The 24,215-nt window shown below is 43.0% G+C and overlaps 1 pseudogene; it reads left to right on the top strand.

The window, feature by feature from the left end:
* Positions 1-21,674, top strand: part of LOC129499393 (histone deacetylase 8-like) — a 49,096-nt pseudogene extending 27,422 nt beyond the window's left edge.
* The last annotated feature ends 2,541 nt before the right edge of the window (positions 21,675-24,215 follow it).

Below are 24,215 nucleotides of genomic sequence, written 5' to 3'. Positions count from 1 at the left end.
GAAGTTTGTCAAATCAATTTATACACACCGCTACCATGTCTGTCCTTTGTCTTAATGCATACATTTATCAAGGGCAAGACAGTTTGATTTGCTGAGTACTGAATGTCTTTTACAAACTGTTTGATTGGTTAAACCTCTTAACTTATGGATTCCGTTGCCTCATTTATAAAACATAGAAGAAATGTGATTTCTTGCCTTCAATGGTAATAGTAATGTTAATGATAATGTATATAGATATTTCTTTCTTTCAAGTGTTTTCTTCCTTCTCACAGGCTCTTTTTAGAGGTTTGGCTCAAAAGGACAGTTGAAGATAATAGAAGATTTTTTTATTCTGAAGAAAAAAGGTCTTAGGGAAGAAGGACCTTCAAATATCAAAAGGGCTTTCATGTGGCAGAGTGACAATGGGGACCTTGTGGCAGCAGGAACCAGAATAAGGACCACTGGGCCAAGGTTAGTAAGAGGCATTCAAACATCAGATGGAGTTTGGTACATGCTGTCTGAGTCATGAATTCCAGATATAAGGATTTCAGGGATCAGCAACATCCCATGCCACTCCCCAGATTTGAGAATCGTGTTGGGTTTTCAACATTTTATTTTGCTGAATAAAAACAAGCCAAGTGGGGCACCTGGGTAGCTCAATAGGTGAAGCGACAAACTCCTGATTTCTGCTCAGGTCATGATCTCAGTGTCATGAGATCCAGCCCTGCATCAGGCTCCATGCTCAGTGGGGGTCTGCTCGAGACTCTCTCCCTCTACCTGGCCCACCCCTGGCTTATGTGTGAGCTCTCTCTCTCTAAGATAAATAAGTAAATAAATAGATCGTAAAAAAAAAAAAAAACAAACAAAACAAACAAACAAAAAAAACCCAAACCAAGCAAGAACCAAAGAGCAAAGCAACTTTCTGTTATGATGATTTCATCATAAAAAAAAAAAAAAAAAAAAGGATAGTTTCACAAAAAAAAATTAGGAAGGACATAAAAGGGAATAGGTCTTTTTGGGTAAGGATGGTAGTAATCTTAAAATGATACACACACACGTTAAATTTTTCCTCACATTTTGTTCAGATCTTGCAAATACCAATGCTGATGTAATGGGCCTATAGGTCAGAATTCGAGCTTAAGTGTGCTAAGATCCCTTTTAAACTTGATATTCAATGACAAGGGGTCAAGATACACGTATACATACATATTTGCATAAATACTTATACATTTAATTTGGAGGCTTGCATAGGTCCAAGAAGAGAAATACCTCCTATAAATATTTAATACTTTGGAACCCAATAGATAGTCATATTGCTTTGACTTACTTTCTGCAGTCAGAACATTATATTTTTGAACCAGATCCTTGATTTTGACATATCTTCCTCTATCATGTTTTTCTTTGCATCTCAAAAATCAGTGTTGTTGGTCTGGAATTCTGAGCATAACTATAATACTGGGTTCTTAGTGCACTTCAAGTGGTATCTTTAAGAAAACCTTACTGAGCAAGATTGGGGTAGAGGGCCAGATATTTTTCTCTTGCTTCTATGTTTTCCTGTATAATACTGGATTGCTCTTACCCTGAATCAGGGTTGAGGATGCACCCGGTAGGAGTGCAGTTCTCCAGAGGGTGGGAGTGGTGCGTGTAGGGTTAGTTCCCTGGGGTGGCCTGTGACAGCAGGTGAAAGGAGTGCCTTTCTCTTTGGACAGTGGAATAGCCACTATTTGGATGAAAGAGTAAAACATTAAGGCGAAAGGGAGAGACTTGATCTCAACTCAGGTTAGGGGTAAGACTTACACAGCAAGTTATAAGCAAATTTGGATTCCCAGCTTCATGACACTTGGTGGTGATTGCGGCAGCTTATAGGAGCAATGGAAACTAACACTCAGAGCCCAAGTTTTATAAAGTAGTAGCACAAGTAGGTATGAAGCTTGCATTGTCACATTTGTTCAGTCCATTTTTCCTGAACATAAGATATTTTAACAGAAGGTGCTTCTAGAAGCAGCAATTTTTTTTTCACTAGGCAACTAGGTTATACTCAGGAAATTACACATAACATCTTGTAGTCATAAATATAGAACACTGGCTGCCTTCCACCCAAGGCTACTGTAAAGATGTAACATAAATAAAGGATTTTTAATTAAAATTCTCAATAGCTATTATGCATTATTAAAATGACCTATTTTATGAAGATAAGGAAGTTGTCATACTAAATGATACACCCGAGTTATTAAAACAATTGAGTATGGGATTCCAGATATATGTATCAAACATCTTTGAAAAATTAGGAATGTAGATTCATTTCTGCACACAGGGAGTGAATAACTTACTGTTACCCCTTTAAATAATATTAAATTGAATGTGCAAAGTTGGTGTATCATTCTTTCAACCTATCTGTTGGTTTGAAAAGGACGTTCACAAAATCTTTCCAGAAATTAAGCTGATGAACACAATAAAATCCCCCAAAGTTTGTTTGAGCCTGAGGCATTGCAATTTATTACAATCTTGATGTATATCTCCTGGCAGCACAGCCACAGGACTAAATCATAATGCTTGGCAAGAGTCACCCAGAAATCCCCGAGGTTCACTCTGTTACCCTAGAGTGAAGAGACACTTTCTGGAGATCCTGAAACTTAACCCCAAAGCTAAACTCCAGATAGTACTTATGATCTTCTGAAGTCTTAAGGTTCCATTGAGGTGAACATAGCACAGTTCGTCTTCCTCAGAAATTAAATTCAAAGGGAAGGATGTGAATTATGTCTAGCTACTTCATTCTCTAAGGAGGACAATACTGTCCTTATTGACATTATCCCCGCACATGTGAAAATGAGATTATTTTAACATTTATTTTTTATTTTTTACTCTTTAAAAAGGTTTTATTTATTTATTTAAGAAAGAACGCAAGCAGGAGGAGGGAGAGGGACAAGCAGTCTCAGAGCCAAGCAGGAAGCTTGATCTCACCATGAGATTGGGACCTGAATCGAAATCAAGAGTCAGATGCTCAACTGACTGAGCCACCCAGGTACTCCAAGACATTTTTAAAATATTTTATTTATTTATTTAGATAGAGACAGTGGGCAAGGGGAGTGGCAGGGGGAGAGCGAGAATGTCAAGCAGACTCCACCCAATGCAGGGCTCACTCAACCTCACACCCTGACCTGAACTCCAGATTTGCTTAACCAACTGAGCCATCCAGGAGCCCCAGTGAAATTGAGATTTTTAAGGGAACTATCTGCGTAATTCAGGCAGCCAAAAATTTCCCTTTTATCTGAAATACTCAGATTAGTGAGATAAGTGTTGGTAATGATGTGTGTGTGTATTGTTTTCTCTTCTTTGGAGGAGGGGGAGGGGGTTTTGCAGTAGTTGTTTGACTAATTGCCTTCACTCCCTGCCTCTGTGTGCAAACAGCCTATGGCTATCTTAAAGGTCTGTGCTTGCCGCACTTCCAAAGAATTAAAATTATTTGAACTCTCTTATAATCTTTGCTCTCAAAACTCCCTTTGGATGTAGCAGGGAATAGCCCATCAATCCCATTTGGAAGATGCAGGGAATGATTGTTGCTGGTAGGGGCGTGGCCAGACCCTTACACAGGGTCTTGTGACTCACAGTCAGGCGGTCGCTCTCCCGCCTACAAGGCATTGTGGAATGTGTTCATTGTTGCCTAAAATTTCGGCTGAAACCACCCAAAGCTAGCAGGACCAGTCCTCCTTGTAAAAGCTTCCTTCTTACTGATGGAGGTCTAAGAAGCCCAGGATAAAAATTAGGCCAATTTCAAAGCCAACCACTGAAATATCTCAAACGGGACAGGGAGGGAGGTCTGCCTATTGTAGGACCACTTAGACACGGTCACTTCTACCAACAATTTATCTGTACCTGGTTTTCTTTTCTTTTTATTTATTTTTTAAAGATTTTATTTATTCATTCATGAGACACACAGAGAGAGAGAGGCACAGGCAGAGGGAGAAGCAGGCTCCATGCAGGGAGCCCGATGTGGGACTCGATCCTCGGTCTCCAGAATCACACCCCAGGCTGAAGGCGGCGCTAAACCGCTGAGCCACCTGGGCTGCCCTTTTCTTTTCTTTTTAAAGCACATTCTTCCCCTGGTATCTCAGAGTTAGAACCATTTGTGAAGCACTGCAACAGTTTTTCCTGCCTCTCTACTCAGATGCCCAAACGGGCCAAACTGTATTTAATTTTTTTTAAATTTTTATTTATTTATGATAGTCACACAGTGAGAGAGAGGCAGAGACACAGGCAGAGGGAGAAGCAGGCTCCATGCACCAGGAGCCCGACGTGGGACTCGATCCCGGGTCTCCAGGATCGCGCCCTGGGCCAAAGGCAGGCGCCAAACCGCTGCGCCACCCAGGGATCCCGGGCCGAACTGTATTAATCAGAGGCTGCCCTGGTCACTGTGTAAGGTAATAGATTAAGCTTCTAGCCTGGTGTGAGATCTGTTGGCTTCTCTCTGCAGTGCACCTAAAAGGAGGTCATGGCCTGGCAGATAATCTATACCTATTAGGATAGAAATCAATGTGCCCAATCAGGTAATGTCCTGATTGGATCTTTTCTACAGCAGAGCACAGGTGGCCTGGAGGAATTACGGTTTGTTGGTTTCCTCCTTCAAATGTGTGGGCCTGGCTGCAAGGACAACCTGCTACCATCTTGATCCCTGGAGAGCACGTGGCACAAGTTCGTCTATTCTTGTTGCCCACGCTGTATTGGATTTAGATTTTGAAACACATCTGCAGCGTTCTCAATTCTCGCTTCCATTATGTTTGTATGTCATTCTGAGATCAGATACAAAATGGAATGTGGGACTTATAAATCAATTAGAAAAATAAGGAGGAATGGACAGTATAATTTTGGGAAATTGCAGTGGCATTTAAAATAGTGAAATAACTGGGTTATGTCCAGCTGCACAGACTTCACCTGAGATCATATATATTTGTATTGGTCATCACAGTGGTTGGTGAAAAATTGGGAAAAAATTTATTTAGCATACACTAAATACAAAGCACCAAACTGAATTCTGAATGCAATTGTTTTATTTCTGAAGCTTTTTACTTCATGTACATTTTGGGGGGTTTAGTAAATATTTACTAAAGAATAATGCTTTGGCTTTGACTTTATTGGGTTGGATTCATTTTGCACTTTAGGATTCTCTTTTGAATTTGACTGTGATTTATGCTGAGTATTATGCTATAAATCATATCAGGAAATAATAGATGATGTTGATATGTTAGCCATGTTTTCACCTGCAGTTTTTTTCTCTGTGTAAGTAATGTCTCTCATTTAAATAAATAAGAACTGGGGGAGAGGTTTCCTGTCTTCCAAAAAGAAATACAATTTATCAATGGGAAAAAAGATGGATGGGAGAGACTTAAACATCTTGCTGTGGCTCATGGCTACAGTGGAGGATGACTCCAAGAGCTGGCAAATTTAGGCAGTGATTGCCGATTCCAGACTTTAACCCATTTTCATCTTTGTCGTATCTTGAGGATTTACTACCACTCCTGGTTTTACAATCTCTAGACTGAGAGGAATTTGAGAGGTCAGGCAAGGATTGCTTTGTCGTGGAGGTTAGGCAAAACCACATTAATTCCCTCAACTGTGGATGCTAGGGTAGGTGGGAGAAAATGTATGACTGACTCCTTTTCCCCCTCTGCAATGATGAATATTCTTCCCTGAGAGAAACCTTGTGCAGTCAATGTATTTTCTGTGAGTGGTTTGAACATGACTCTAGTTAGTGGAAATTTTTCTTCATAATATTAAATATATTTTCCACTCAGAGGAAAGTAAAAGGGTCTGCATTTGAACTGAATAAAAATCCCAGACTCTAACCTTCTAACACGCTTTGGCAGCTTACCCATGTATCTCTTGCTTTGGTAGAAGCAGCTCTGTTGGAAGGCTGAGCCCTGACCTTTTGTGATTAGATAGAATCTAGCATTTCAGGTGGGGATAAGATGACTTCCAAAGGCCTTAGCAGACAGGTCTCAGTGCTGGAGATCAATGTATCCTTCTGAGGGCAGGATTTCCAAGTGACAGATCAGGAGCTGGAGACATTATCTATGAACAGATGTCAACAAGTCAATTCACAGGACATCCCACATTCTGGGGGGAAGGGCACTGGCGGGAGGGTCACAAATATCTTGTGAGCTGTTAAATGGAAGAAAATCTCTAATGTTTCCCACAAAGAAACATAACAGAGTGATATTAGAGTCTAATATCAATTAAAAAAATAAAACACAGTAATGGTAATCATTACTATAAGGAAAGCTAAAACTATCTGTGATGCTATAGGGAAAACTAACCAATCACTAACCAACTGAGCAGATAAAAAAAAATTCACCAAGAAACTCATTAAATCAATAAGGAAAAACAGAAACTGGACTTCGGCATTGTATTTCTGGTTTCTTTTAAAGCAAAATTAGCTGCTCTTTCCTTGAATGAACTTGCAACTCTCATACCAGAAGACTTTTAACTCCTTTGCTGCTGACCATATGCAAGGTAGCATCTTATTCAACAGAGCTTGAGTGGTTCTCCAGGATTGAATGAGGTACCAGACTACACATTTTACCTTCACTGTTGATTGAATCATCCTGACAGTGCTATGAGATAGGTAAGAGTCTGGTTTCCATTTTATGGGTGAAATTCCACACTTATCTTGCTTGCCTGTCATTGCCTCCTTTTCCCAGTCCTGCTAATTTAGCACGGCATTCTCTCTGAGGGATGCCTGATGCAGCCTAAAAGAGTGTAAGGCACCCAACTGCACTATTGGGGTGCAATATCTTAAGGTGAGCTTGTGATGCCTGTGTGCCCATCAGTCGACAGCTTTTCCCCACCATCCCTCATCACAACTGCCCAGTCAATGCAATGGCACACATGTCCTCATGTTCTGGTTTCTTCTGCTTGGGCTGTAGCCTCACCACCACCTGTAGCGCTCTTGGTTGGGTCCCTGACACCCTGCTTTGCCCTGACCATTCTAACCATGTCAGCTTTCCCTCCTATTGCCCTCTGCTCTGACTAGGGACTCCCCATAGCAAGCTACAATTATTCAGGCAGTTCTCTGAATCTTTCCCACTTTGTTTGGTTGTAATTAGACTTCTAGATCCCAGACTCTATACCTGAGCTATCCTAACTGCCTTTGTTTCTCCTGGTGGGCTGACACTTCGGAGCCCCCTCCTGACATGTTGGGTCTCAGCACAATTTTTGAATTTACTTGCTTCTTTAGTACCAGAATTCTCCTCCCCAGGAGGAAACCTAGGCTCTGTGTGCCCACAGCTTATTCAACTTGGGGAGGTTTCCTAGTATAATACAAAAGTATCAAAACTAACAGGTACAAATAAAAATACTTATTAAAGGGGCACCTGGGTGGCTCAGTGGTTGAGCATCTGCCTTTGGCTCAGGTCATGATCCTGGGGTCCTGATATCCAGTCCCACATCGGGCTCCCTGCATGGAGCCTGCTTCTCCCTCTGCCTGTGTCTCTGCTGCTCTCTGTGTGTCTCTCATGAATAAATAAATAAAATCTTTAAAAATACTTATTAAAAATTATATAAATTACATAAATATTTATAATGAGACAATAAGTCGGGACATGGCTCCCTAGAGATCCATATTCCTGTTCTCAGAAATGCTTATATGAAATGCTTCCTATTGTAGTCTGACTTCCTTTTACCACTCAGAACACTTGACAACCCCTGTACTCATAGAGACCAGCACACGTGAGGGTGCTGAAGCTTGAGTCACTGTGGCTTTCTAGTAAGTCACTGTGGCTTTGGGTGAGAGCTCTTTCTTCTGGCCTTCAGTTTTAGAGAACCATAATCCTGAGAGAGAAACAGACAAAGAGACAGGGAGAGAGTATGTGTAAGAGAGAGCAACTATATTTGTATATGTGAAAGAGAGAGGCAGTGTGTATGTGTGTGTGCGTGCGAGCGCGCATATGTAGGAGTAAGATTGATTCAGACAACTCCTTCCCGTTGGCTAGTCCTCTCTCCTCTGATGTGGAACCACTTTCCTTTCTGGTATTTTATATCTGCTGTTGCTTATTGACAAACTTTGCTGCAGGAAAATTGAATGTATTTATGGTACTTCCTGTTATATTTTGGAAGGTGGCCAGGCATGAGTTGGTTAACCACTGTGGGATGGGACACACATGGAGAGGTAAAGACCTGTATATGGCCCACCCAAGTAGGCCTATGAGGCCCCAGCACAGAGCATGATAACCAGAGGGCAAAGAGACAGGCAGCTGGGGTTGTCCGGTGAAGCTGAGAGCATCAGGGTGGTCACCACTGGTATAACAGGGATCCTGATGAGCCAATGGGGCCATCTGCCCCCCTTGAGCAAGGAGTACAGCAGATGGGAAGCGCCCCCACCTCGCCCCAGCAGCCAGCAAGCACTACCTCAAGTGGCAAAGCGCCACCTAGAGTTTAGCAGAAGAATTTCAATCCCTAGAAAAGCTCCCCCTACCAGAGTGCGGGAGTTCACAAATGTTAAGGGTTATTGGGAGAAGAATCAGGCAAGAGGATCAATAGGTTGGTTGAACTGCTAGAAGCAGGATCAGAGTGGGAGATAAGATCTTGGAAAAGACTCAGGCAGCACACTGAGGCTAGACGTGTTTGTTCTGGGAGGAGAGACATCTATCACTTACTCTCTGCATAGCCTTGAACAAATTGTTTAATTTCTTTGTGGGTCCCTGGTCTCTCTTTATTCTGTTTAGAATAATAACGGTGTCTAACTGTTACTTTAATGGCTAATGAGGTAACAGCTAGGTGCATGATGTGGACTATGAACTATTTGCAGACAGGAACCAGATCTTATTCTGACTTTTCTTTCCTAGTGCCTAATACAAAAGTTGGCACATTATAGGCCCTTTATAAATGTTTATTAAACTGTGCCAAGTCAGCAGCAGGTGACTGGCATACAGATGTACTTATATAGATAGCTAAAAAGATCTGTATAGATGCAGGTACGTAGATCTATGCATATGTGTATAATTATATAAACTTATCTATATATTTATCTAACCATTTATCTGTTATCTCTCAGGTTTTGAAACTGAGTAAAAGATCAGGGCCACAGTAGCATACATAAGTGGTGACAGTCCTCAATCAGAGAATGTGAGGCCAGAGCTCTTAAACCCTTCTTGGGGGAGGCCCTGACGTACAAGAAATGTCATGAAAACCCAAGTGTAAAGTGATTTTCCTAAAGCATTTATCATTACTTATTTTCATGCTTCTAACTGTTTTTAAAAATGAGACTCAGGGGATCCCTGGGTGGCTCAGCAGTTTAGCGCCTGCCTTTGGCCCAGGGCGTGATCCTTGAGTCCTGGGATTGAGTCCCACGTTGGGTTCTCTGCATGGAGCCTGCTTCTCCCTCTGCCTGTGTCTCTTCCTCTCTCTCTCTCTCGAATAAATAAATAAAATCTTAAAAAAAAAAAAAAAAAAAACGAGACTCAGCTGGTGTCTTACTGGGAAGACTCCAGTTAAGTATGCACGGAGCGACACCATTTTCCTGTTTGCCCAGAAGGCACCTTTTGCAAGGGATAATGAAGTGTCTCGCTGATTTTCTAGACTGTGATGTACTTAAATAAAGTTTTTGGTATTGCCTTTGATCCAGTGAAGCCTAGAGCTGCCCTCCCCTCTATGGAGAAAGTGGGGAATGAGATCAACCTTGACTGACAGACAATCAATAGCAAAGAGCATACAAGGGCTGGAAGCCAAGGCTTTGGCCACAGAGGAACCTGTGTCCAAGTCAAAGCTCTGCCATTTACTAACTGTGATTTTATGCATGCTCCTTCTCTTCTTTAAAGCCTCAGTTTACTCATCAGTGAAAGGGTTAAAATAATAGTACCTACCTAATAGAGTTATCATGGCCCTTGAAAGGAATAATACAAATAAAATACCCAATATTGTGTTTGGCACAGTGTATGCGCTTAATACAGTTTAGTTGCTTATATAAGGAAGGAGGAAGGGATGGACGTGCAGGTGAGAACAACCATCAAGACACTGGTAAGGATGCAGAGGGAGCCTGATGTCCCTCTGGATTGGCCGTTGTGGAATGCAGGGCTTAGAGGAGCCACCAGAAATGTGGATAGTGCAGAGGGTGAGATTGGCTAACTGAGGGCTGGCTGGCTTTCTTTCTAAAAATGATGGACTATGCTTTCTTCCTTTTTTTTTTTTTAAGATTTTATTTTTTATTTAACAGAGAGCACAAAGGGTGTGGGGGGGTGGATGGCAGAGGGGGAGGGAGCAGCAGGGTCCCCATTGAGCAGGGAGCCTGACATGGGGCTTGATCCCAGGACTCTGAGATCATGATCTGAGCCAAAGGCAAGATGCTTAACCGACTGAGCCACCCAGGCACCCCAATAATGGGCTTTAAAAGGGAAGTTAGCCAGATATAGAAAGTCCTGGTAGGTTTTTGAACACACTTTCCTGCAAAATAGTACAACGAAAGTTTAGCATTTCCTTTAAGAAACTGAAAAAATTCCTTTCAGACCATGCAGATGTATTTTATCCTTCCCAAATTTTGATGAGTGAGAATGATTCCACCCATTTTAAAGATGGTATTGTTGTGGCATAGAGAGATAAAAATTGGCCCACGGTCACTTTTTAAATGCCCTTCATTTATTTGGTGTGAGTTAAGTCAGCATCTGTGAGGGTAACACATGGGAAGGGGAAATGAGCCAGGTTGTGAAAAATACTTTCCACAGGGAAGGCATTCGACAAATTCTAACTCCCCTTGCCTCTGGCTGAGTTCTAAAGACTGGGCTTCTACTCTATTCTCATGACCTAGCCTCAGATTTGCCCACCTCTGTGTACCTCTTCGGTCCTTCTGTTCCTGTATCTCTGTATGGATAATGTCTTTGGGGCCTGACAACTTTCTGGACTAAGTATCTTTCTCTGAAGCCAACCCATGGCTGTGACTGCTCCTTCTTTCAGACTTTTGGATGGAACTACTGGCCTCTGCTGGCCTACCTGTCTACATGTCACCATGACCAAGCCTCTTCCTGGGACACTCTGTCTGAGAGCCCTTTGCAGTGACTTCCTATCTGGCAACTCAACCGTTGCCCACTAAGGACCTGCATCCAGGTGTCAGATGAGCCAGATCCCTAGGTCCTGAGCTCTGTCAATCTGATCTGTTCCACTCTTTCTAAGTTGCTTTTCCAGCAGTGGAGTTTGTTTAAAGTTGAGATGTTGGGCTTCATTCTAGACCAATTGAGTCAGAAGCCCCCATGACATGGCCTAGGAATCTATATACTTAAAAATGTCTTCTCAGGTGAATCTTGATACAGCTATTTCACAGGCCGGCTTTTGGGAAACACTGATATGGGTACTTTGATAACTGAGCCTCTAAGGCCTATTGCAACTCAGTGAGTCTATGATTTGCTCACAGTTAGGTCAGTATTATGAATTAAATTCAGGTCAGTATATGTCCTCTCCTAGGGGTTTCTAAAACTGCTTCTTCAAGAGAAAAATTTTTTAATCTCCCCTCCATATCGCCTCTGAATGAACCCGTCCTATCAGTCTCCACGTAGGTACTACAAGTCCTACAGGATAACTTGGAAGCTCCCCTGCTTCTGCAGCCAGCTTAACATTTCCAACTTGTTCTCATTCTAAGGCACCTATGAGGCAGGCTCCTGGCCATGTTTGAAGCCTGACCTTGCTTACAGGCTCCTGGATCTATGTTTGCTCTTTGCCATCACTGCCTCAACCTAGTTTCAAGTTCCCTCTTAGAAATGACAATCTGCTCACATTCAAAGCCATCTTTTATCAAAGCCATTTCTTTGAACTCTTCTGAAGAATAATCTGGGAACATCTAAGATGTAATATCTTTTCAAATATTGTGGGAAAAGAAGAGAGTTCTGTCTATATTGAATTCTCCAGATTCATTAGTTACCAGGTTGGGTCTTACTGGTGTATGGAAACTTTTGTGGATATACTCAAGCTTTCTAAAAATTGGTTTTATAAACTGAGAGCCTTGGAAACTTTCAAACATCTTCCCATAAAAGTGCTTTAGCATTTTATATATCTGTATGTCATTTTATTTCATCTTTAATATGCCAGAGGGTGCTGTGTATCAGTGCTTGTGATTTTGTTTCTTTGAAGCAACTGTATTTGTGTACTGTGGAGGCTTCTCTGGTAATAAAGAGTGATTTTATTTGGGACCAATCTAGCCCTTGACTGTTCTCATGCTATCCTGAACAAGTTAGGTTTTGTAAGTTCTAGTTTCACAGACATCCAAGTTCCCAATATTTTCCTAAGAATATCCTGGCATGAAGCTGAGACCCTCAGTTTGTGAAGGATGTGAAGGAGTTAATGTGGAAACATTATGGAAGTGGAATGAGATGCCAGCTCTCAGATAATAACAGGACAAGAGGACGTGGAGAGAGCTACAGTTTGTCATTATATCCCTGACTGCAGATATTTTGGTTAGCTTGCCACGTCAGTATCTTTCTATCATCATAAATATCTTTCTCCACCTAGTTATTTTCAGGCTGCTGTATTCCGGTTCCCCAGATGTTGAGCCCAGGCCAGATCTGGAAGAGACTAGACTGAAGGAACTTCCCTTCCAGGCGTGCTGATGTTGGCTACAACTGACAGCCCATCAAACAGATGTTTAGGACATGGTAACATGATGGGACACATGAGGGGATTTGGTTATCTCCTCCTACCAGTGAATCTCCAAACCAGGAAAAGTGTAGCTCGCGTAACTCTAAAGAAACACGTGGTATCTTCATGAGTTTGTAGAGTCATAAATGCAACAAAGAGAAAGAGAACATTTCTCCTTATTTTCAGATAGGAAGATCTGGAGTTGAGGGTGGTCAGGATATACTTTTGAAGTAGGTTTACTACAGTGGGCTTCCAGTCAATTCACAAAGGATGCAGGAAGAGTAACAGAGGTTAAGAGATAATAAGCAACTGGAGAACTAGGGGTATGCTTTCCCTGAGCACTTCAGAAAGACAGCTCATATTGTCATCAGAGAATATTCAGCCCAAGTTCCAAACACATTTTATATGTCCTCCCTGCTTTTTAATTTGTCAAATACATTCTGAAATTTAATTACTTAATTATTGGATCTCAAAAATGGTTACTCTAACCGTAGATCATAATAGTACATTCATTAAGTGGAATTAATTTTAAAATATTAGAATATGTTTGAAGCCACTCATAATAATTCTGAGACAACAAAATTAAAATAGGACAAAATGCCCCCCCCAAAAAATTCCTAATACCTGTCTTTTACTTCATGCTAAAGAAAATAAATTTAAAATTTAACATTAGCCAGAATTTCAGTTTAATATGGAGATAGAGGTATGCTAGAAGTACCTTATCTGTCCTCCCCTAACATTTCATGAAAGTCCCTTTGAAAATGTATAAGTACTTTACAAAAAATTGTATATTCCTCATAAGTGGGATACAGGAAGATACTATGCAGGACTCTGGGAGGATTTTCACTAACTGCCACATCAGTGGTGTTAGATTGAAAAGCACAGTCATGGACTCTATTTGCTCCAACCCCTGCCTTGGAAAAGCACACGTCATCAGGCAGAAAATAGGAAAAATCTCTCTGTTATCATACAGCCTGCTCCTAGTCCAGGCGTTCCAACCAGAAACTCAGGCAACCACATTCCTTTCCACATGAGGACAGTATTTTTTAGGCAGCCAGATCAGGGCTCTCCTCCTCTTTTCTTTCTTCTCTTTTCATTCCTGATTAGAGACTAGATAGAAACCATACCAGATGTGTCATACAGTGCAGTGAAATGTTAGGGTGTAATTGGTGGCACAGTGTGTTGGGACTGTAAACATGACATGTTGAGGCAGAAACAAGAGCTGGAAGCATGAGTGAGTGTGTATGGATGCAGGAGGGTATATGCGGGGGCTCTGTGTCTTACTTGTCTTTGAAAAAGAGGTAATTGTAGACTGTGCCTAAGGATTTAACATAGTCAAAAGGCTCTGGTAGAGAGAGAAGGAGGCTTATGTATTTATCCAGCAAGTATTTATTGAGTATCTACTATTTATGCCAGATGCTGTTTTTGTGGCAGAGAAATACTCGTGATAAAGAGAAACTGGGGTCTGGTTCTACAAGGAAAGATTGGGGAGTAGGTGAAGGGAGAGGGACAAAAATAAGTAAACTATTGGGCAGCCCGGGTGGCTTAGCGGTTTAGCGCTGCCTTCAGCCCAGGGCCGGATCCTGGAGACCCAGGATCGAGTTCCATCTTGGGCTCCCTGCATGGAGCCTGCTTCTCCCTCTACCTGTGTCTGTGTCTCTGCCTCTGTGTGTGTGTCCTCATGAATAAATAAATAAATAAAATCTTAAAAAAATACATAAACTATTGAAGAGTATGATTTTTGATAGTCATCGGTGTTGTGAACAAAATAAAATGGGAAGGTGAGGCAGAAAGAATGAAGCTCCTGAAACCAATCCAACGCTGCAGGACTTGTCCAGAAGAAACAAATGTTATGCAGATACTACTATTATCCTGTTTTACAGATGAAAAGATAACCTGAGACAACATGAGCAAAGAGAAATTCTTAGGAGAAGAAATACCAGTAGTTGATAGATATTTGGAATTTGTTAAAATTCACAAGTAATGAAATAAACACACCAATAACGAAAGGAATGAAATTTAATATTGCAATTAGATTCCATTTTCAATCAATCAAATTTGCAAAGATTAAAAAAATATCAAATTATTACTAGTGATTGTGGCATACATTTGACCCTCTCATTTGCTGCTGAGAAGACAGTTAATTGGTACATCTTTTAAGTAAGACAATCCTACCTGTGGGAATAAGTCTCAAGGAAATTACCAGAAAAGCAAGCAAAGATTAATATACTAGATGTTAATTACAGTTCTATTTATAATTAAATTACATTTCCCAATTTCCCTTGGCAAGGTGTGGCCACACAAGCAAGCTCTGGCCAAAGGCATGTGAGCAAAAATGATGTATGCCAGTTCCAGATCATCTTCCTAAAAGAAAGCTGTTTGTCCTCCGTGTCCTCTTTTTCCTTTCCAAAGGCCAATGTATGGATGCAGTAGTGGATGAGCTGGTTTTGACCATGAGGACAAGAGCAACAATCTAATAACAAAACAATAAGATCAAAGGAGCCTTGGTCCCTAGATGATCATGTGGATAGAGCTTCTCCCTGCTGAACCTATCAGATGGAACTTTAACAAGAGAAAGAACCTTCTGGAGCACCTGGGTGCCTCAGTTGGTTAAGCATCTGCTTTGACTCAGGTCATGACCCCAGAGTCCTGGGATTGAGCCCCATGTTGGTCTCTGCTCAACGGAGAGTTTGCTTCTCCCTCTCTCTCTGCCCCCTGCCCCCTTCCACCTGCCCCCTGCTCATCTACTAATATTAATATACTAATATTTGTCTCTCTCAAATAAATAAATGAAATATTTTTTTAAAAAAGAGAAAGAACCTTCTATCTTATCTTCAGTCATTGTGACATGGCCTCTTTTCACAAGCTGAACTAATATCTTTACTAGTACAGGCAGCAACGGTGTAAAATATATAAAATTTTTCATTCCTTATTAATACAATTATTTAATACATACACATACTGATGGTCTAAATAATAAAACTAAGTAGCAAATCCCCACAGAAGATCTGCAAATAAAAGCAGAATGTTCAACATCATCTCTCTGCTGTCTGGGCAATCAGACGTTCATGATTCACAAAAATACCTAGATATAACTTGATAAAAAAAAAAAGCAAAACCAGGTGCAATTGTAAAAAATGAAAGCTTTGATTAGTTCTTTAAGTTTTTGCTTGATCTCAAACCTGTGAAGTGTTAGTTATGTTTTTTTTTGTTGTTGTTGTTGTGTTTTCCACTCCTCTGCATTGCTTCCAGAATGGGATATTGTGTGCTATGTTATCCACTTAGCTTTGTCAGAGATTTATCCCTATAGATTGATCAATTGTTCTAGTTCCAGAGAAGGCAGAGCTTCTTGCTGCATAAAAGCCGGTTGGTGAGAAAGAGAAGTAGGAAGGAGAGACATGCCCATCTCTTGGAACAACTTTACTTCCTTCTCTCTAGCGTCATTTCCTAGAACCTGGATAAGCCATCAGCATGGGCTCCTAGGGGTCTGTTCAACTCCCTTGTGGTGTTTTACTGCTCAAGCAAAGGAACAGTCTGGTACAGTGGGAGCAAGAGCTGAGATTGGAGAGTGGGGACACAGGCATATAAATGGGGACTGAATTATGAGGGGGAGAGGGTACATAATAGGACAAATCCAAATCCAAGCTTGGGAGAGGCAATTCTGGTCTAGGGTCAAGCAGGCTTTGAAATCCAGAGGAAGGGGATGAAGCTTTTAAACTCTAGGGATGAGATGATGGGACAATGAGGAAGAGCAGTGTTCTTTAAGAAAATCTCTTGAAATATTAGGAAGAAGAGCCAGGACAAAACCCAGCCTTCAGAATAATCAAGTGGCCAGATAGAGAGTAAGAAGAAAACCCCAGTCCATGACTGAAGCAGAGGGCAAGACTGCCAGCTGACTTTGGTGCCCTGGGGGAAGAGAGACACCAGGCATTCAAGAGGCCTACACAGAAGAAATGAGCACAGGTAAGGAATTCTCACATTCACTGAGCATTTAATATTCCATATACTCGATTTAATTTTCGCAGCAAGCCTGGGAGCACTCTTCACAGAAAGGTTTAATGATTTGATCCAAGATCATGAATTATTAAGTGGAGGATATAGTTCTGACTGACTCTAAAATCCATATTCTTTCTTTCCTGCCATTTTGGGGATTTTCTGAGGTTACTGCCCATTTTACTTCCAGAAGGTGAGTATTAGAGAAGTTTTTAGATATTACCCAAACTTGACGGCTTGCAGGATAAGAATGACCGATGTGTTCTCCACAAGCCTCTTTGTCAGTTCATGGAGAGAGGAGGAAGCCTGATGGTAGATAGGCTAATCTAATCAGATTCCTGATAGAATAGATTAGATTCCTAATCAGGAATCGGAAGGTGACTGCCCCACCTTCCCATAAGCTTAGCTTACAACTTTCCAGATTAATTCCAGACAACCTTGTGCTGTCTGTTGGTGCCCATAGCCATTTTCCAAAGAATCCTCAGGACCCTAATAGCCTATAAAGGAAATGTTATGGTAAAATATGAGATGATGCTCAATTTTGTAACTGACCAGGTAAAAAGCAAATCAAAAGCACCTTTAGATACTATTTTCATGCCATCAGACAGAGATAAATTATCAATGTTTTAATATCCAGTGTCTTTGGAAGTATAGACAAAATGGGACTCCAGTTTGCTGTTATAGGCATGGAAGCTGGCAGCACCTATTAAAATTTACCCAGAGGGATCCCTGGGTGGCGCAGCGGTTTGGCGCCTGCCTTTGGCCCAGGGCGCGATCCTGGAGACCCGGGATCGAATCCCACGTCGGGCTCCCGGTGCATGGGGCCTGCTTCTCCCTCTGCCTGTGTCTCTGCCTCTCTCTCTCTCTCTCTCTCTCTCTCTGTGTGTGACTATCATAAATAAATAAAAATTTAAAAAAAAATTTACCCAGAAATTTCACCTTATAGAAATAACCATGTAAATATGCAAGGATATGCGTACAATGGCATTTATTCCAGAACTGTTTAAAAATTAAAAACAGGGGTGCCTGGGTAGCTCAGTCAGTTAAGCATCTGCCTTTAGCTCAGGTCATGATCCCAGGATCTTGGGTTGGAGCCCCACGTTGGGCTCCCTGCTCAGCAGGGAGCCTGCTTCTCTTTTCTCTCTCTCCTTCTGCTCCTCTCCACCAATCATCCTCTCTCTCTCTCTCAAATAAATAAAATCTTAGAAAAAAAATTAAAACCTGAAACCAAGTAAATATTCATCCATTAAAAGTTAAATTACAGTGCATCTGTTCCTAAGGAGTATGATGAAGCCATTTAAAAATGTGGCTGAATATACATATGCTTACAGGGCAGGGTATCCAGGATATAAGGAGGGCAAAAGCAAACTAATGAGAACAACAAAAAAGGATATGCACTTGTTCGTGGAGAAAGGCCAGGAAGGATACACACCACATAGTGGGTAGAGGAGAGAAGGTGGAACAGGACAGGGTGGATGAGGTGATGCTCACTTGTCACACTTTTCTTTGTGGTTTGAATTTTGGGACAATCTATGGAACAGTTATTACTGTTACAATTTAAAATAACTTCATAAAATAAAAGTGAGGAACAGTCAGTGGTAGGCAATTATTTTTCTGAGCTGGAGGCAGAGGACAGCGACTTGAGGTCATGAGTGATTCTGTACCAGCACCTACCACAGAAATACAGACACATGCTAAAATCTGCTCCACTTAGGGAAGCCAAAAAAACCGCTCCAGGCAGAACTGCAGCTGGCAGAGAAGGCATTTAATTTCTCCTACCTACCAGTATACTCCAGCCCCAGCTCCTGGTGGCATTATTACCACCAGCCCCAGCAGTTCCCTTGACTCTGAACCTTAGAATGACCTCCTGTTTCTCCCCGAAGCTATTTTTTAACTACTTTCTCTTCTCCTCAATTTACATTTTAGTGCTTGGTGGGTTCATGACACTGTAAGATTCTTTATAGTAGGTGCTAAAATGCGTGCAAAACTTTTGGGAGGTTTCTCAAAGATGCATAAAAGGCAATGCCCCTGAGGAGTTGTCACTGGCAAGTAGTATGTATATGAAATTAAACTCAGAAAATAATGACAAGGAGGTTAATTTTCTCCCAATTGTACGTACAGTTGATTTCCTTTATCTTTTTTTTTTAATTTTTATTTATTTATGATAGTCACAGAGAGAGAGAGAGAGGCACAGAGACACAGGCAGAGGGAGAAGCAGGCTCCATGCACCGGGAGCCCGATGTGGGATTCGATCCTGGGTCTCCAGGATCGTGCCCTGGGTCAAAGGCAGGCGCCAAACCGCTGCGCCACCCAGGGATCCCGATTTCCTTTATCTTTGAAAAAAAAAGTAGGGGTTAAAAGGAAGAGAGGGAGAAAATCAAGTTTGTAGTAATTTATTACAGCAGCAATAGGAAGCCAGTACATCCTGGATACTTTTTTTTACTTTTTAAAAATTTTTATTCATTTATTTATTTGAGAGAGAGAACGAGGGAGAGAGCACAAGGCAGGGGAGCAGCAGAGGAAGAGGAAGAAGCAGGCTCTCTGCTGAGATCATGACCCAACCCGAAGCAGATGCTTAACTGACTGAGCCTCCCAGGCGCCCCCACCCTGGCTCCTTTACTGTGAGGTGTTCTTCCTGGCATGACCCGAGGCTCTTGTGACTTTGTGCGGCCCCTCTGAGCACCAGAAGGAGGTCTGAAAGTAGCCAGAAAGTGGACTGCCAACTCCTTTGTTCCCCCTTCAGCTCCCTCTTCTTTGCAACAACTGCGCCTTCTCAGCACCATCTCAGGAGCTGGAAACGAAATGGCTGTGGCTACACATGGACGATAAGGCATGTGCTTGACATTCGGCTGCCTCTAGGGCAGCATCAGGACGGGCTGCCGCATGCCTTAGAAGTTCGGTTGGTTATCTCCAGCCATCCGAAGCCTGATTGCTGTTCTACGCTCACAGCCAGCCAGAACTATGTATTATGCTAGGTTAGGCTACTAGACGTCTGTGTAAATGACATCGGGGACTCACTCTCCACTCCCCAAATGTGAAATAAATCATGAGCAGACAAATTAGATGAATAAATACTCACTATATAAGCGACCGTCCAGCAGATTAGTCTTTCACAAACTTTAGAATACAGAAAAGTCACCTGGGGATCTTTTTTTTTTTTTTTAATTTTTATTTATTTTTGATAGTCACAGAGAGAGAGAGAGAGAGAGAGAGGCAGAGACACAGGCAGAGGGAGAAGCAGGCTCCATGCACCGGGAGCCCGACGTGGGATTCGATCCCGGGTCTCCAGGATCGCGCCCTGGGCCAAAGGCAGGCGCCAAACCGCTGCGCCACCCAGGGATCCCTCACCTGGGGATCTTGTTAAAAACTGCAGATTTCCAGCTGGGCTCCCAATAATTCTGATTGAGGAGGGCGGGGAGATATTTTTGACATGTGCCCCGAGTGATTCTTCTGCAGGCAGTCAGTGGAACACGCTCCGAAGAAGGCACGACATGGAGTAGCAGAAGCTGCTGGGTCAGAGAGACACCCCTGACACGTTCCGGTGTGTTGACACGGAGGGCTCACTATAATTTCCAGACATTTTTCTGCTTTGATCCTCTTCACATTTATATATTCTTCCACTGTTTTCTTGTTACATAGGAACTGAAAGCTAGCGAGGGGAGGGGCTGGGGGAGTCCATAGGCCTGGGGCGGCGGTATGGGGGTCACACATCACAGTCTCCATGTGGGCATGTATGACACTCTTCCAGATTCGGGTAATATTTCCTCTTTTCATCCCCCACCCCCACCCCACCGGCAGGTGATTCTTAGCTTGGAGAGAAACAAGTGTCTCTTGGTGGGGAATTTCTGGGTGTGAGGAAACTTCTTCCCATTCAAGCCACCGTGCATCTTGCACTTTGGGCAATTAGCAGACACAACCTCGTGCTTGGGAATGTTCCTTCCTTTCAAGGCTGGGGAGGGATGATCTGTCCCTTCTCCAGGAGGCCTTCCTCTCCAAGTCCAGTCTTCCATTCATCTGCACTGGGGGTGGTAGGTCAGGGCGCTGCCTGTGGTTGCACAGGTTGTGCATTCATTCCCAGAGGGCAAGTGTGGCTGGAATCCAGTTCGGGTCCCGCTGCCCAGCTGGACGTGGGAGCAAGGATAACAGCTGTGCCTGGCCTGAGGGAGACTTTTTGAAAAGTCACACGAGCTCTCTGCTAGTTGTGACCCTGCCAGGTGGCACTTCCAAGCTTCTCTCTCCATCTGATGCCCTCCTTGATGCCAGTGAACTGGGTATTGGGGTGATAGGAAGAGAAAACGGAATGAAACCTAAGAGTTGGAAATCTCTGCTTTCCTGACAATAATTAGGCCTCGAGAAGAGCCCACCCATCTGACTTCCTCCAGTCTAGGTCCATCTTACCCCTTGGAAAAACAAATTCCTAAGTGAGTGACATATTATCCCCTTGTGTCCTGTCAATCCTCTTATTTGCCAATCTCCAACATATCGGCCAGACTTGTTTAATGCCTGAGGCCAAGGTTCTGCAGTCTCTTAATTAACTAGTTGCACACAGCGAATTACTTACCGCAGTATCGCATCAGTATACAAAGTATATGGACTCCAAGTTGGAAAATGCCCCGGAGGCATTACAAAACTTCTCTTAGAAGAGACGCCTTCTTAAATACCACCTATCCAAGAGCTCGGGAAGAATCTAAGGGAGAGGCTGGGAGGGGGCCAGCTGGAAGAGGGGTTGCACTTCTCACTGCAAGCCCTCTCCCCTCTCTATTTCCTATTCCAAATGATCCCTCAAGAGATTTTGTACAAGTATTCGCCTTCTCACCACCCACCCCTCTCTCCCAGTGATAAAGCAATCCTTGAAATGCTGCACCCCACCCTTTCTGAGTGGGTTCACATCCTGGATCCTCTGACTAGAGCAAGATTTAGATAACTGCCTGTTGCCCATCCTTACAAGCTATGGAAGCTGCAGGAAACCTTTCAGCTTCACGGTTTCAGTGCTTCGCTTCCCAGCACCTGCCAACCAGCCCCTAACCTTGCTGGCTGCAGTATCTGTGGCTTCCCGTCGAAAGCTGGACCCACTCTCCTTAAAGGGAGATTAGCAGGTGCTCAGGAGGGTATTATAGAACATGAGCTACCTAATCATTGAAGTCCTAATTGGGGAGTTTTCCAGGTAGACTATTTTTTGTGCTTTCAGTGTATGGCCAGGCGGGCGCTGGGCATGTCATATGGAACCCAACTCAGTGTTCACACGCTGTAAGTTAAGGACCAGTCTCAACTTTCAGTTGAAAACCTTGAGGTCCAGAGAATTGGAATAATTTATCAAAAGTCGCACATCTCACCAAATCAAACGTAAACCAAAAATGGTAGAGGAGAAAAAAATACTTTAAAGGGAAAAGTGACAGTAATGAAGTACTTCCTCTTGAGAACACATACTGTCTGGGAAGAGTATGTTTTCTTCTTCCTGGATTACCAGGCCAGTGCTGCAGTAGCATTTGCTGGGGTTAGAAATGATTTTATTTTGTTGGTCTCATTTTATTCGTCAGTCCTCGATAATCTGAGACTTGTAACTGTCTTAACCACGATGCAGATTTTAAGACATTAAGATATTTCCACTTTTTCTCCTCTTCTGTCAGTTTAATAACTATCATAGCGAGAGCTCTTTTTCCTTCTAGAAGCACATACTTTGTAAACGAGTTGTGGGCAAGAGAAAATGCCCATGGGTTGGCCAAAGTCAGCACCTCTGGATCAATGGTTCATAACCTTGGCTGCTCATTAGAATCCCAGAGGGGGGTGGCCCAAGCACAACCTGTTAAATTAGCATCTCTGGGGAAGGGGCCAGGTACTGAAATCAGCATCTCTGGGTGTGGACTGGGTATCAGGGTGTCTTGAAAGCTGCAGGGTACTTCTGAGGACATGTGGCCCGTTGGGAACTCCAGCAATGCTTGTCTAATTTCACTGAGCACAGAAAGCACCTGGGTTCTTGTTAGAATGCAGATTCTGATGCGGTAGGGCTGTGTGGTTGCTGAGAGTCTCCTTTCTAGCAGCTTCTGCTGCTCTCCACATTTTTGGGGAGCGAGGCTCTAGATCAGTGGTTCTCAAGGTATGGTCCCTAGATCTGCAGTATCAGCATCACCAGGGAATTTTTAGATATGCTAATTCTTGGGTCCAATCCCAGTCCTGCAATCAGTAACTCAGAGGGTGGAGTCCAGCAATGTGGCTTAAAAAGCCCTCCAGGTGGCTCTGATGTAACTATAGTTTGAGAACCACCACTAGGTAATAGTTTCGCATTTACTTTGGTGTTAGGCTTTGGAGAGGCGAGGTCCCCAGGTTATATCCAAAGCAATGAAGGGCTGGAGCATGGTGTGTGATTCAGGATCTGGAGTGGCTGCCTATGCTGACTCAGTGTTCGCCCAGCTGCAGGAGTTCGCGGTTTCTTCCTCTAGTGCCTTACTGTTATCGTGACTCAGTGATTCTCCCTGCCTCTGCCTGCAGCCAAGTGGCTTAACTGGAGACCTGGAATAAGGCTGCTGGAGTTAGCATTCTGGCTCATTATCTGTGTGACCTTGGGTGCTTCATCTAACTTCTCTTGGCCTCAATTTTCTTGTCTGAAAGGTGGGGACACTAATTGTACCTACCCTATAGATTTATAACTGCTCAAACACTAAACACCATCATTATCACCTTTGTGGGTCTTCGTGCTCCTAGATAAATCAATCCAACTGACTCTCATCCTAAACCTTGAGTTCAAGTGTTTGAGAAAGAGACGCAGATTGCTGTCGTGAGTCACTGGGGTGGTTCCTGGGCCAAGCTCTCCCACCAAGCATCTGTGGGCATCCTGTGTATTTACTGTTTGGGGCTTAGATGCAAAAAGTATCTGGTCCATGTTACCTGACTCCCTGAGAAGATCCTTTCATGCTATAACCTAAGGGAGGAAGAGAGCGTGCGTGCGCAGTAATGTACTGTTACAGGATTTCCTTCTCCTTCAGTGCCTGAGGCTCTTGGCCACGCCCACTTCAAAGAATGAAGAGGTAGACCAGATGAAGAGTGGTGGGCAGAAGAGCAAAGGTCACTAAGCAATAGTACCAAGCTCCCAAAGAGGGAGGGGACCTGAGAGGGTTGCCAATTTGGTGTTTGGAGCTAGGGGTTTATATGGGCTTGTTGGAGGGCTGTTTTAATTAGATTAACTCTCCCTGAGCCTGCCACCCAATCAGGTTTTTGTCATCTACCTATCACGTGGGAAAGGGTGGAGGGCTCCTTCCAAGTGGTGTAAAATCCTTTTAAGGGTGGTTTCCTCTTATGGTGGGGGGGGGGGGGGGCGGGGGACTTGTCCCTGCCTGCCTGCCTTCCAGCTAGCCTTCATCAGTACCAGCAGGACACTCGGCTAGCCCAAGGTACTGTGAACGTCCAGGTGACTTATACCTTTAGGTGTCTAACTGTCCACTGATGGCATTTTGGTTCTGACCCCACAATTTGGAAACCCATTGTTACATGAATAGGTGACATTTTAACACAGCATATGGTTATAGAAGTGGAGACCCTGCCCCACAATGATTGTCACCTCTGGCCCCTCTGGAGTTGTACAATCACCAAAGCAGGGAGTTTCAATGCAAGCAAGACATGACGCTCACTGGCAGAGGCAA

This window comes from Nyctereutes procyonoides, unplaced genomic scaffold, assembly GCF_905146905.1.
Source record: "Nyctereutes procyonoides isolate TBG_1078 unplaced genomic scaffold, NYPRO_anot_genome, whole genome shotgun sequence".
In the NCBI taxonomy this organism is placed as follows: domain Eukaryota; kingdom Metazoa; phylum Chordata; class Mammalia; order Carnivora; family Canidae; genus Nyctereutes; species Nyctereutes procyonoides.
This window is presented reverse-complemented; position numbering and strand designations above follow the sequence as displayed.